Here is a 15,472-nt window from a genome sequence, read left to right as displayed (position 1 = left end):
ACCAGTATGACCACCATTTCTTTCAAATAACAAACCAGCTGAGATAAAATGCTGATTAAAAGCATCACAAATCTTAACCTTCTCAGCAATGATGCAGGTGTCTAAACCTACTTGCTTAGGCAGGGAAGTAGAGGAATTACCCCGCTTCAGTGAATTAATGGTTTTCCAGAATTTAGAAGGATCACTAACAGAGTCTGCCATAGCGCAAAGGAAGTAGTTTAATTTGGCCTGTTTAACTGAGGCAGTGTACCTACTTCTCAATTGCCTAAATAGCTGCCAATCAGCTAATGAGCTAGTTTGTCTAGCCTTGGCCCAGGAGGTATTTTTTATCAAGAGAAGGTCTGAGATCACAGGAGAGTAACACGGATTAGTTTGGTTTTTGACTCAGAGTTGTTTGAAAGGGGCATGTTTATCAGCCAGAGAGGTAGAAATGGAAGTGCCAAACAGGGTCTGGTATGCAGCTAGTAGAAAAAAGGTCTGAATAATATACTATAGATCATGAAGGAATGTCTGGGGTGAGAATTTGTAACAATTTCTCTTCACAATTATATGAGAGTCAGAGCTTTTCAATTTGGTATCTCTAATGCAAGCAATAGGGCAGTGGTCGCTGATATCATTTTTTTTTTTACATTAATCCAAGTGGGTTTCATTATCAGCTGAGTCAAATTGAACTCAAGACAGATATTCTTAAACTGATCTGAGGCATGTGTAAGCCAATCAAGATTTAGATCTCCTAACACAACCAGTTCACATACCAGAAAGGGTTTTAAATCATCCAAAATAATACCAACAGCCTCCGCCGAAGCGGCTGGGGGGTGGTAGACTGCAGCAATAAATACACTGAACAAAAATATAAACGTAACATGTAACAATTTCAAAGATTTTACTGAGTTACAGTTCATAAAAGGAAATAAGTCAATTGAAATAAATTCATTAGGCCCTAATCTATGGATTTCACATGACTGGGAATACAGATATCCATTTGTTGGTCACAGATACCTTAAAAAAAGGATGGGTCGTGGATCAGAAAACCAGGCAGTACCTTGTGTGACCACCATTTGCCTCATGCAGCGCGACAGATCAACTACACATAGATTTGATCAGGCTGTTGATTGTGGCCTGTGGAATGTTGTCCCATATTGGCGGGGACTGGAACACGCTGTCATACACGTCCATCCCGAGAATCCCAAACATGCTCAATGGGTGACATGGAAGAACTGAGTCATTTACAGCTTCCAGGAATTGTGTACAGATCCTTGCGACATGGGGCGGTGCATTATCATGCTGAAACATGAGGTGATGGTGGCTGATGAATGACACGACAATGGGCCTCAGGATCTCGTCACGGTATCTCTGTGCATTCAAATTGCCATAGATAAAATGCAATTGGGTTCATTGTCCGTAGCTTATGCATGCCCATACCATAACCCATGGGGCACTCTGTTCACAACGTTGACATCTGCAAACCGCTTGCCCACACGATGCCATACACGCTGTCTTCCATCTACCTGGTACAGTTGAAACCGGGATTAATCTGTGAAGAGCACACTGCTCCAGCGTGCCAGTGGCCATCGAAGGTGAGCATGTGCCTACTGAAGTCGGTTACGACGCTGAACTGCAGTCAGGTCAAGACCCTGGTGAGGACGATGAGCACGTAGATTAGACAGTTTCTGACAGTTTGTGCAGAAATTATTCAGTTGTGCAAACCCACACTTTCATCAGCTGTCCGGGTGGCTGGGCTCAGATGATTCCGCATGTGAAGAAGCCGGATGTGGAGGTCATGGGCTGGCGTGGTTACACATGGTCTGCGGTTGTGAGGCCGGTTGGACGTACTGCCAAATTCTACAAAATGATGTTGGAGGCAGCTTATGGCAGATAAATGAATATTCATTTCTCTGGCAACAACAGGTGGACATTCCTGCAGTCAGCATGCCAATTGCACGCTCCCTCAAACCTTGAGACATCTGTGGCATTGTGTTGTGTGACAAAACTGCACTTTTTAGAGTGGCCTTTTATTGCCCCCAGCACAAGCTGCACCTATGTAATGATCATGCTGTTTAATCAGCTTCTTGATATGCCACACCTGTCAGGTGGATGGATTATCTTGGCAAAGGAGAAATGCTCACTAACATGGATGTAAACAAATTTGTGCACACAATTTGAGAGAAATACGTTTTTTGTGCATATGTGACCGACCGGCTCGATTCGGTCTTATGTAGCAACATTTGAAATTGTGTTTTTTACATTGGATAAAAGTAGAGACTCTGAGCTTGAAAATTGTATATCATACACTACAGATGAGGAACAATGGGAAAGTAATTCTGCTTGGAAATTGATAAAATTAAACCTCACATTTTAGAAAATGGCCCTTGATTGTTTTGGTAAACCTACTGGAGAGCTCTTCTTTGTCTACACCCATTCAGCATCGTTCACACCCTCTTAAGCCTTAGCCCCACCCATCTCTTTAAGGATTCACATGTGAGGCCATGTACTAACCAACCAAGGGTTTCAAGACTAAAGGCTGGTTTATAGTACGGGTGTATTCGTCAATTCAATCTGGAGTGCCAGAGTGCACTCTGGACATTCGTAAACTCAGAGCGTTGTCAGATTGTCCGTTTGTAAATTCTGAGCGTTTCGCTCTCGGAGAGTTTAGAGCACACACTGGATGCTCTGTCCGAGCAGTAGCATTGATCCGAGCATTCTGACCTAACAACAGCAGTCAAGCACCCAAGCAAACTGGCTAACGTTGGCTAGCTTACTAGCTTACTGACCAGCTCATGTTATAGACAGAAGCGTGCTACATAGCAGACCAATCCGAACTCATCTCTCGGCATGTCCAGCCCAATCATTATCTCAGCCAATCATGGCTAGCAGGAAGGTTCCTGTCTTTTTCTGTAGCTAAACCAATTACTTAGTAATTTAACCATTTTATTCATATTTACCGATGGCATACACGTTTGTTATTAAGGTGCATGATAGTTCACATATTCCAGAAGGCGTTTCTGCCAAAAAACGCATTTTGATTTTAAAAATAAAGTTTACGTTAAAATGGCTCTCCTTTGTAGTAGTGGCGCAGGACATAGCCCTAGTTTCCTGAAACGATTAATTTATGGAACATTTCTGGGATCTTTTATTTCAGCTCATGAAACATGGGACAAACACTTTACATGCTGTGTTTATATTTTTGTTCAGTATATATGCATTTTGGCTTATGGCCACTTTTACAACCAACAGCTCACACATTTTGGGGACAGAGATGCGAAGAGAGCATGATGCCATAAGAGTAGATTTGACATAAATAGCCCCCCCCCATCTTCAATGGCAACATCCATATTAATAATCAAATTACTCATCCAGGTCTCTGAGATAACCAGAACGTCTGGGCTAGTGTCATGCACCCAGACATCCAGAAAGTCTAGTTTAGACATCAGGTTTCGTACATTTATATGTAACAGTCCAAGTCCTCTGCGAGATTTGAAAACAGCAGTATCCATGGTGACACAAGAGTCAATAGAACTGGATGAGCTAGCCACAACGGGCTTCCTGATTGGATTCAAAGTTGCAGAGCTAATAGTAGAATCCAGGTAAATGTGCACAAGTTTACTATTGACAATACCCCTATGCTTATGAGCACATGTTGCAATACAATAGCTTGATATAAGACTATTAATAGCATGGGTGGAGCTAACAACAGTGGGTTCCTTACAGGAGCTAACAGAGTTATCAACGGATATTGAATTAACAGGCACAGAATTACTATTTACAATACCCCAATCAACATGGGAAGCTGTGGCGGAATGATATCGCTGCGATTTAATGGGAGTAAATACCTTTGAAGAGCTTGATTTGATCAGTCAATGCTTCAGCACTGCCTTGTAGTGTTTGGACAGGATCCAGGCACGCAAATGGTTATGGTGGATCCCATCCTCCTTATGAAGCATCCTCTGCTTCCAAAAGGTGTCAAAGTTGTCTACAAAAGTTACACCCATGGAGCTGCAGTAGTCACATAGCCAGTTGTGAAGTGCTAGTTGCCTGATAAAACGTTCACCACTTTGACCCATCGAGGGCACAGGGCCAGAAATTATAGGACGCTTTTTGGTGTCCAGCAGAGACCCAATCAGTTCTTCAGAATCCTGTTTCAGCCGTTCCGAGCTACCATTCCTAATGTCATTCATTACCACATGGACTACAACAGCATCAATCTCCTCCATGTGCTGACGTAGAACAATGGGGAGCAGCCCAGGAACCGATACGTTTCTTACCATAGAGCTGCCTAAAACAACACCGGGCGAGATGGGAGAGGAAATCTGCCTATTCCTATGCCTAGCATGATTCGGAAGACCCGTCGAGGATTTGCGAGGGGCGGAATCTCACACGCCCGCAACTCTTGGCACCCGGTTCAAGCCTCCCATAACCAACGAAGCCTCATTCACCGTAGAAGACACCGGAGAGGGAGACAGAACAGGGGACGAAGGCGCAGGTACCTCCGGATCCAATCTCAAAGCGGAATCCCCCTTTATTTTAACACAAAATATTTTAAAAAGATACCTGATACCATTAGAAAATGTATACTCGCACATCTACTCGCGCTTCAAAAACTCTCGACCATTGCTACTCTCCCTTCCTGGACGGCTACAAGTACTACCCCCCCCTTCGGCAAATCAGATCATGCTTCCATTCTGCTTCTCCCTTCCTATAGGCAGAAAGTCAAACAGGAAGTACCCGTCATAAGGACTGTTCAACGCTGGTTTGACCAATCGGAATCATGCTTCAAGATTGTTTTGATCATGCGGACTGGGATATGTTCCGGGTTGCCTCTTAGCATAAAATTGACGTATACACTGCACGGTGAATGAGTTAATCAGGAAGTGTATAGGGGATGTTGTTCCCACCATGACGATTAAAACCTATCCAAACCAAAAACCGTTGATAGATGGCATCAATCGCGCAAAACTGAAAGCGCGAACCACCGAATTTAACCATGTCAAGGTGACTGGGAATATGGTTGAGTACAAACAGACTAAACGTCAGTACAGAGACAAAGTGGAGGCACAATTCAATGGCTCAGACAGAGCAGTATGTGGCAGGGACTCCAGACAATCACAGATTATAAAGGGAAAGCCAGCCATGTCGCGGACACCACCGTCTTGCTACCAGACAAGCAAAGCACCTTCACTTGCTTTGAGGAAAACACAGTGCTGCCGACGTGGGCCACCACCACTTCCGAGGACAGTGAGCTCTCGTTCTCTGTGGTTACACACGTGTAAAACATTTAAGCCTCGCAAGGCTGCCAGCCTAGACGGCATCCCTAGCTGTGTCCTCAGAGCATGCGCAGACCAGCTGGCTGGAGTGTTTACAGTCATATTGTTCCTGTACCCAAGAAAGCAAAGGTAACTGAACTAAATGACTATTGCCCCTTAGCACTCACTTTTGTCATCATGAACTGCTTTGAAAGATAAGGATCATATCACCTCCACCTTACACGACCAACTGTAATTTGCGTACCGCCCCATTAGATCCACGGCTGACGCAATCACCATCGCACTGCACACTGCCTTATCCCATATGGACAAGAGGAATAGCTACAGTGAGGGAAAAAAGTATTTGATCCCCTGCTGATTTTGTACGTTTGCCCACTGACAAAGAAATTATCAGTCTATCATTTTAATGGTAGGTTTATTTGAACAGTGAGAGACAGAATAACAACAAAAAAATCCAGAAAAACGCATGTCAAAAATGTTACAAATTGATTTGCATTTTAATGAGGGAAATAAGTATTTGACCCCATCTCAATCAGAAAGATTTCTGGATCCCAGGTGTCTTTTATACAGGTAACGACCTGAGATTAGGAGCACACTCTTAAAGGGAGTGCTCCTAATCTCAGCTTGTTACCTGTATAAAAGACACCTGTCCACAGAAGCAATCAATCAATCAGATTCCAAACTCTCCACCATGGCCAAGACCAAAGAGCTCTCCAAGGATGTCAGGGACAAGATTGTAGACCTACACAAGGCTGGAATGGGCTACAAGACCATCGCCAAGCAGCTTGGTGAGAAGGTGACAACAGTTGGTGCGATTATTCGCAAATGGAAGAAACACAAAATAACTGTCAATCTCCCTCGGCCTGGGGCTCCATGCAAGATCTCACCTCGTGGAGTTCATCTTGAGAACGGTGAGGAATCAGCCCAGAACTACACGGGAGGATCTTGTCAATGATCTCAAGGCAGCTGGGACCATAGTCACCAAGAAAATAATTGGTAACACACTACGCCACGAAGGACTGAAATCCTGCAGTGCCCGCAAGGTCCCCCTGCTCAAGAAAGCACATATACAGGCCCGTCTGAAGTTTGCCAGTGAACATCTGAATGATTCAGAGGAGAACTGGGTGAAAGTGTTGTGGTCAGATGAGACCAAAATCGTGCTCTTTGGCATCAACTCAACTCGCTGTGTTTGGAGGAGGAGGAATGCTGCCTATGACCCCAAGAACACCATCCCCACCGTCAAACATGGAGGTGGAAACATTATGCTTTGGGGGTGTTTTTCTGCTAAGGGGACAGGACAACTTCACCGCATCAAAGGGACGATGGACGGGGTCATGTAGCATCAAATCTTGGGTGAGAACCTCCTTCCCTCAGCCAGGGCATTGAAAATGGGTAGTGGATGGGTATTCCAGCATGACAATGACCCAAAACACACGGCCAAGGCAACAAAGGAGTGGCTCAAGAAGAAGCACATTAAGGTCCTGGAGTGGCCTTAGATCTGTAAAGAGGAGTGGGACAAAATCCCTCCTGAGATGTGTGCAAACCTGGTGGCCAACTACAAGAAACGTCTGACCTCTGTGATTGCCAACAAGGTTTTTTTCCACCAAGTACTAAGTCATGTTTTGCAGAGGGGTCAAATACTTATTTCCCTCATTAAAATGCAAATCAATTTATAACATTTTTGACATGCGTTTTTCTGGATTTTTTGTTATTCTGTCTCTCACTGTTCAAATAAACCTACCGTTAAAATTATAGACTGATCATGTCTTTGTCAGTGGGCAAACGTACAAAATCAGCAGGGGATTAAATACTTTTTTCCCTCACTGTACGTAAGAATGCTGTTCATTGACTACATCTCAGTCTTCAACACCATAGTACCCTCCAAGCTCATCATTAAGCTAGGGCCCTGGGTCTGAACCCTGCCCTGTGCAACTGGGTCCTGGACTTCCTGACGGGCCGCCCCCAGGTGGTGAAGGTAGGCAACAACACCTCCACTATGCTGATTCTCAACACAGGGGCCCCACAAGGGTGAGTGCTCGGTCCCCTCCTGTACTCCCTGTTCACCCATGGCTGTGTGGCCACTCACGCCTCCAACTCAATTATCAGGTTTGCAGACGACCCAACAGTGGTAGGCCTGATTATCAGCAACGATGAGACACCCTACTGAAAGGAGGTGAGGGTCCTGGCGGAGTGGTTCCAGGAAAATAACCTCTCCCTCAACGTCAACAAAACAAAGGAGCTGATCGTGGACTGCAGGAGACAGCAGAGGAAGCACACCCTCACCCACATCGATGGGGCCGCAGTAGATAAAGTGAAAAGTTTCAAGTTCCTCGGCTTACACATCACTGACAATCTGAAATGGTCCACCCACACAGACAGTGTGGTGAAGAAGGAGCAACAGCACCTCTTCAACCTCAGGAGGCTAAAGAAATTTGGCTTGGTCCCTAAGACCCTCACAAACATTTACAGCTGCACCATTGAGAGCATCCTGTCGGGCTGTATCACTCCCTGGTACGGCAACTGCACCGTCCGCAACCACAGGGATCTACAGAGGGTGGTGTGGTCTGCCCATAGTATCACCGGGGGCACACTACCTGCCCTCCAGGACATCTACAGCACCCGGTGTCACAGGAAGTCCAAGAAAATCATCAAGGACCTCAGCCACCTGAGCCACGGCCTGTTCCCCCCGATACCACCCAGAAGGCATGGTCAGTACAGGTGCATCAAAGCTGGGACCGAGAGACTGAAAAACAGCTTCTATCTCAAGGCCATCAGACTGTTAAATAGTCACCACTAGCCGGCCTTGGGCCAGTACCCTGCCCTGAACTTTAGTCTCCACTTGCCGGCTACCACCTGGTTACTCAACCCTGCACCTTAGAGGCTGCTGCCTATGTACATAGACATGGAACACTGGTCACTTTAATAATGGAACACTGGTCACTTTAATAATGTTTACATACTGCTTGACCCACTATACTGTATTCTGGTCAAGGCCTATCCTGTTTAACTATTGCTGTACATATACTATTCTATCCTACGTACTCTTCAGATATTCTACATATTCTGTCATATACTGTCCATAATTTATCTACATCTCATCGTGTGTATATATATATATATATATATATATATATATATATATATATATATATATATATATATATATTATACTCGACTCTGACATTGCTCGTCTTAATATTTCTATATTTGTTAATTCCATTCTTTAACTTTTTTAGATTTGTTTGTTGTGTTGTGTATTGTTAGATATTACTGCACTGTTGGAGCTAGGAACACAAGCATTTCGCTACACCCGCAATAACATCTGCTCAATATGTGTATGCGACCAATAACAGTCACAATGCCTGGTGCTGTTGATAGCTCTCTCTCAGCTGATCCGGTGGTGAGGCGTCAGTACAGGCCTGAGGGGGACAGAGAATAGGTCTTTATCCCATGTTCCCCTAACAAGGCCTACATCCATTACCAGCCCTCATAAATTAGCATTAGGTAACCTTGCCTCTTCAGCCCTGGCAGCACCATAAATGTTAAGAATGTAGACTTTGTTCCAGGCCGCACCAGAGATAAAGCGAGATGTTTATTTGTTAATAAAGTGGAAAGATCATCAAAAAATTTATATTGGGATAACAACACCTATAATTTAACTTCAAACTGAAATGAACCTTTCTCATACCTATATGTTTTCTTGTTGTCGCTTTTCATGCTAAACCGAAGCAGAGGCAGAATTCTGAACGTTTTAATGGAAAGTCAGATGGTCGTCGTCGCAGCAACTCAGTTGTCAGAACGGAATGTTCACCCCCAGTATACTCAGCAAGTGCTCCAAGCCACACCAGCCCCATTGCATGCTGGGTAAAAGCAAGGGCCACAGGACATAACACACACACACACAGTGCTCAGTGTGTTGTGAGTATTGTATTATCGTCGTGTGATGGGAGGAATGCGGAGCACGGAGAGACAGAGAGAAGGGTTGTATACAGTATATCCCTCTGTCACTGTGGTTATCATGCTAGCGCGCTACTTTACAGCGCTATTTGTCCCCTGTTGAAGCACACATGATGTACGTACTATTGTCCTCTTCACATGTGACATATGGAGAGTAATTGGAGGCAGAGTGTAAGTTCAGGAAGGTTAGAATGTGCTTTGTTTGTTGGTGTAGTTTGGTTGCACTTGCAAAGCGACCCATCGAGACTCAATACTTCTACTACTAGGCTGATTTACTGACGTTTGTGGGTCAGTATACACAAGAACCAAAAATATGACTGAACTTCTGGAAAAGTGGAATGTTTTGGGGGTGTATATCTCTGACTGTCTGAGAATCTATGTGTGCAGGCTGTGTGTTACTGTATTTGGGAGGTTTAAATTCATATAAATCTGTGTCAGGACCTCACATTCTTTTCTTACCTCTGCTTTTTACCCTTCAAAGACCAATTATTGTTATGGCTGTGTGGTATTTAGTGACTGTCGTAAATAACCGACGCAAATATGGACCAAACGCCTAACCACCAATGCACACGCACACACAGGAAGGTTCTCAAGTCAGACTTGAGATAAAGTGTATGAGAACATAAACTTCTAAAAGAGACTGGAGGATATCTCTTTGATACAATCAATGTACTTAATTAAGACAGTTTTATTGCCAACTATGTATGCATGCATCTTCTTTGATAGCCATAAATGATCAATAAATCCAAGAGCGTCAGCTAAATGACGTAAATGTAAATGTAAATGTAATACCCGAGAAGACTCGAGGCTGTAATCGCTGCCAAAGGTGCTTCAACAAAGGACTGAGTAAAGGGTCTGAATACTTATATAAATGTAATATTTCAATTTTTTGAAACCTGTTTTTGCTTCCCGAAGGCACTGTATGTATGTGTGTGAGTCTGTGTGCGTATGGCCATTGACAGAAATTGTGTGTGTGTGTGCTTGTGTGTGTGGCCTCCACTCCATCCCATCCCCAGCCTTTGTGTTGTTCTGTTGTTGTGTGAGGGGGGCAGGGGTGATTCGAGGGCTGGCAGTCGCCGCCTGGATTGTGCTCTCACTTTCCAGCTCTTTCAGTGGGGGAAGCACACAGACCAAAACACGCTATTATTTTATTGTCATTTTCGCAGGCAGTGAGTGATAAACCACACAAACACTCCCACATACACTTCTCTCATACACACACCTATCAAGGGACCAGCAGGAGACTGACAAATGTGAGTGGAAAAGTTTTTATTTTATTTGGGAACGTTTGAGAAGATGGCTGAGATTGGCTTTGCCCACTACTGTAGAATCCAATGGAACAGTAGGGTGATTGTAGGGTACTTGCAGTATGTGTTTATCCATCCTATTGCTGCATTCCAATATACTGTATACAGTATGTAGTCATTTCTTAACCATCAGACCGCGTCAATAGAAGCCAGACAATGTGCATTAGAAGTGATTTACATAATACCATACCCAGATCACTCTCTGGTGCAGCAGGTAGCTTAGGCTAGGGGGTAGCAGGTAGCCTAGCGGTTAAGAGTGTTGGAGCAATAACCGAAAGGTTGCTGGTTCGAATCCCTGAGCCAGCAAGGTGGTAAAATCTGCCGTTTTGCCCTTGAGCAATGTAATTAACTGCTCCCCGGGCGCTGATGATGTCGCAGCTTAGGTTAAATGTGGAAGACACATTTTTTGTTAAATGCATTCAGTTGTGCAACTGACGAGGTATCCGCTTTAGTCTAAAGACTCTTGAGCAATGTTTTTGCAGAGAAGGCCTGTAATATGCACTGTAGTTAGCATTACCCTGTGCTGCCAATACAAAATATAATTACCATGTAATATGCAGAAATCTGAACATAAAGTGGAACTAGCATCAAAGAGTGGGTCACCGACAAAAACGTACTGTAAAACTGGAGTAAATGCATCCCTCAACATTTTTTACCTGCAAATTGCACCTGATTTCTGTGATATCTGTAGTGCTCATGGAATTGCATTGTTGAGAGTTACATTACGTTTCTAAAACATGATTCAAAGCCCTGCATGTTTACAAGAGGTATAGGTCAGGTCAGTGCACACAAACAAATAGCGATGTATCAGACGGTTCTGGATGAGGCAGGAAAGCAAAGAGCTGGACACTAGTGGCCACAGGGGCCACAGCGGCCAGTATAACCTCTGTATGGGCATTACTATACAATAACAATACAGAAATCTAATCATGATCCATCCTAACAGTCCATACTATATGTAGGCTATCTAGTGTGCTGCTAGAATGTACTGTAAGTGTGTTCTCATCAATATATAACTATGTCCTACTGTTTTCCACTGTTTACATGAGTTCAAACAGGATTTGTTTTCTTTCAAATACTTTAGCCACACTTGTTGAGGGTGCCTGGCATATAACCAATTGTATAGTCCCACAAGTGCAAACCCTGCCCATCTGGCACTCCTCAAACAATCAAAGTATTTGAAAGAAAACAAGTACTATTTGAACCCAGGTCTGCTTGTTTATTCTGTTTAATAGCTGATCTAGTAGAAGTAGAAAAAACTCTGGCAAAAAGCATCTGCGCCCACCCAGTCTCTGCGTTTAGAGACATTGGCATTGCTCCTGTAAAGTACTTGTGCATACATTAAAATTATGATTTTTGTAATAGCTCATGTCCTCTTTCTCCCAGGTGCTGATCACCATATACTGGCTGGGTAGGAAGGCACAAAGCAAACCTTTCTATAATAGACCTAACCTAAACCTCAAGGCCTTCGAACGACTACTGGGCATAGCAGCAGTATCCAAGGTAAATATATAACCTTACTGTATGCTGTGCTAGGCTAGGTTAACACTTTATTGTTCTATAATTATTCACTCTATTATACTCAATATAACCCATTCTATTTTTATGTTTGTCCCTTTTAGTAATTATATTTCTATGGGTGCAGTAATAATAGCCTGGTCCCAGATCTGTTTGTACTGTCTTGCCAATGTGTTTAACCATAGGAGTTTGCACGACAATGACCAGGCTACGGTATTAGCGCTATTCAAAGTTAAGCCGCCTCACTGTACTACAGTGGGCTAGTTAAGTTTGGGGTCCATCAATTGATGGACATTCCATTTCAATTCGAGAATGGAAAGGTGCCTTTTAGTTTCAATTAGGATTTTTCAATACTTTAATTGGAATTTCAGTTCATGAGACTGAATTGAATTGGAATGGACCTCAACCCTGATGTACCTGCACATTGTTATTCAAACTACAGTTTTTATGTTATGTGTGCTACCAAGTAATGCTTTGAGTAATCAGCATAGCTAGGAATCAAATCGTATGAATGAAATCCTCTTTTACATTCACAGACCATCACATCTCTACATCCTTCCTGGTATTTTAGCTATGTTTTGAGGAAGCCAGCCCATTGGCCAAGGGGCTTCAGGCTCAAAATACTTGACAGTCGGCACTAAAAACATAGCAACGTTAAGTCATAACTGATCCAATCTCCTGACGCAGCTATTTTAATCTTGTTTACTTCAGGAGCCCATAGGTCACTTGATACATGCATAAAAGTGTGTGTGTCGGTGTGTGTATGTCTGTCTTTGCACATGCATGTACATGTGTTTGTGTGTGTCGTGACATTGCTGAATTTTACAGTTTGGTTTGTTTACAGTTAGATTTACCAAGCACATTCAACCCTTCCGATTACACTCTATACCATTGGATTTTATACGATTAAAAACAGGCAAAAGTGATGGTTGGTTACGACATGTTCCATGCATTTATCTGTTCCAGTCCGAGATCAGTGAAGCAAAGTTAAGCCGAGCTCCGTAGGGAATAGCATAGAATAGCATTGTTTAGCCCTGGATTCAAAGTCAATTACAAATCTGACATTGTCTGTGTCCCATATGGCACCCTATTCCTTACATATTTCATCACTTTTGACCAGAGCCCATAGGAATTTGTTCAAAAAGAATTACATTATATAGGGAAAAGGGCGCCATTTGGAAGCCAAGGCAGTTATTGTTTCATAGGGAGCAGCTGACAAGTTGTTGCTTGTTGGGAAGCAGGCTGGTTAGAGAGGCTCCAGGCCATTTTTGTTCTATTTTATTTAACATTTATTTAACTAGGCAAGTCCATTTAGAACAAATTCTTATTTACAATGACGGCCTACCAAGAGACAAAAGGCCTCCTGTGGGGACAGGGGTTGGGATAATACATAAAAAAGTAGAACAAAACACACATCACGACAAGAAAGACACCACAACACTACATAAAGAGATACTTAAGACAACAATACAACATGGCAGCAACACAACATGACCACACAACATGGTAGCAACACAACATGACAACAACACAACATGGTAGCAACACAACATGGCAGCAGAACAACATGGTGGCGGCACAAACATGGTACAAATATTGTTAGGCACAGACAACAGTACAAAGGGCAAAAAGGTAGAGACAAAAACCTAGCTAGCACAGTGGATCTGGGCCAATTCATGTGGCCCGGCAGTATTACTTATGGCTAGGATGCTGGGATTGAGCTCGGGCCGATTCCGGTGTGAGTTATTTGGCCCAAATGTATTCCTAGGTTCTCGGGCCGATTGTGGCTACTCTCTGGCAGATGATTACACGTGCTGCTTTATATAATTAACATTAACATTTCATTTTTCCATATTTTCTCATTGTTTCTGTGATCAAAAAAATAAAATAAACATTTTAAAAAAAAATCTGTTTAAGTAGTAACTCCGTACGGGAGTTGCAGCGATGGGACAAGACTGTAACTACCAACTGGATATGACGAAAAGGGGGTAAAAAATAAAAAATTTAACTTTGTGGATGGGTATAAAATGTATAATAGTAATATTTAAATTTGCATCGGCCCGCTTCGGGGGGGATTCTGGTAAGATGCCGGCAAAGTCGTCTGAATTCCGGTAGACGGAAACGGGCCGATGTACTTGGGCCGATTCTGTGCAGTCATTCATTTTGATTCCGGGCCGAGCCTGACACCCGATTCCGGGCCGATTCAATCAGATCCGGCCACCCGGAAGAGGGCCGTTTCTGGGCCGATTCCTCATTGCTAGCTGGGAATACATCACACGAAGCAGCCAAAAGTGTCAGTAAAAGTGTCCATGATTAAGTCTTTGAATGTGTAGATGGAAATAAAACTGTCCAGTTTGAGTGCTTACGCTAAGCCAGTCTTTAGACAGTCAACAGTTATCATGGTCGCCATCATCACACAACGCATGGCTAACTGGGTTGTGCTTGTATGAGTCAGAGCGGAAAACATTTATGCGTTGGAGTTGTGGTCATCAGAAGTATGTGTGTCGGGGAGGTGTGTGTGTGTGCATGTGTACGTGTGTGAGTTGTCATGTACCCAGTGAGGATAACCCTAAAAAGCTAAATGACTAAGAGACACAACATTCTGTCTTTCAAATGTTTGTGTGTTTGTATGTATTGCAGGCACTCAAGGAATCGTCCGGCCAGAGAGCCAGCAGCCTTAGCAGCAGCAGCAGCAGCTTTAGAGAAAGAGACAGTGGTTTTGGAGACAGCTGGTACAGTGACAAAGACGATCTATTCCCTATACTGAGAGGAGGAGGAGGAGGAGGAGGACACAGAAGAGGGGACTCTTTGGATAGCTTGGACTCCCTGGGTTCTAGACCACATAGCAAATCCTCGAACAACACTCAAAGGCAACAGTGAGGGTATGGACACACACACACTTGTCAATCTCAACTACACACAGACACACAGAGACACACACACACACGTCAATCTCAATCGGACAGGACCCAAGTTGCGTGTTTTGGTTAAACTTTGTTACGCTTTTACACACACACACACACACACACACCAATCTCAATTATCACACACTCCACTCGGACAGGACTTGAGTGTGTTTTGGGTATATTTTGTTATGCTTTGTTTTTGGCTAATAATAGTATACCTCTATATCTTAGTCTGAGATCTTGAGCAGTAATGATTGTGTTAACGTGATGGTATTTGAAGGGTAGATGGTATTGTTTCCTTAGGACTATCTGAGAATATCTGTGAAATTCACACTGAGCATGTTGATTTTACCAATATCGGATCTTTGTTGACATTTGACAGTGTGTGAACTAGTTTATCAGTTCAAAGTCTCGCAGCCGACACAAAAATAGGAATATTTTCATAATACAATGTCTTAGTCTCAATGTAAAACAAATAATGTTTTGGGATAAAAAAACATGTAGCATCAGTTTAAGAGAGCAA

General features: G+C 43.3%; 1 protein-coding gene across 1 annotated transcript in view; it reads left to right on the top strand.

Annotated features, from left to right (window-relative positions):
• Positions 1-15,472, top strand: part of LOC311143713 (LIM domain only protein 7-like) — a 97,591-nt gene that overhangs the window by 38,814 nt on the left and 43,305 nt on the right. The window contains exons 2-3 of the mRNA XM_084179583.1: positions 11,912-12,028; positions 14,684-14,925. The gene's annotated coding sequence lies outside the window, so the exon portion shown is untranslated. The remainder of the gene's footprint in view (positions 1-11,911; positions 12,029-14,683; positions 14,926-15,472) is intronic.

This window comes from Coregonus lavaretus (assembly GCF_964263955.1).
Source record: "Coregonus lavaretus genome assembly, chromosome: 16".
Taxonomy (NCBI): Eukaryota; Metazoa; Chordata; class Actinopteri; order Salmoniformes; family Salmonidae; genus Coregonus; species Coregonus lavaretus.
The sequence above is the reverse complement of the archived record's forward strand: the minus strand, read 5'-3'. Positions and strand labels throughout refer to the sequence as shown.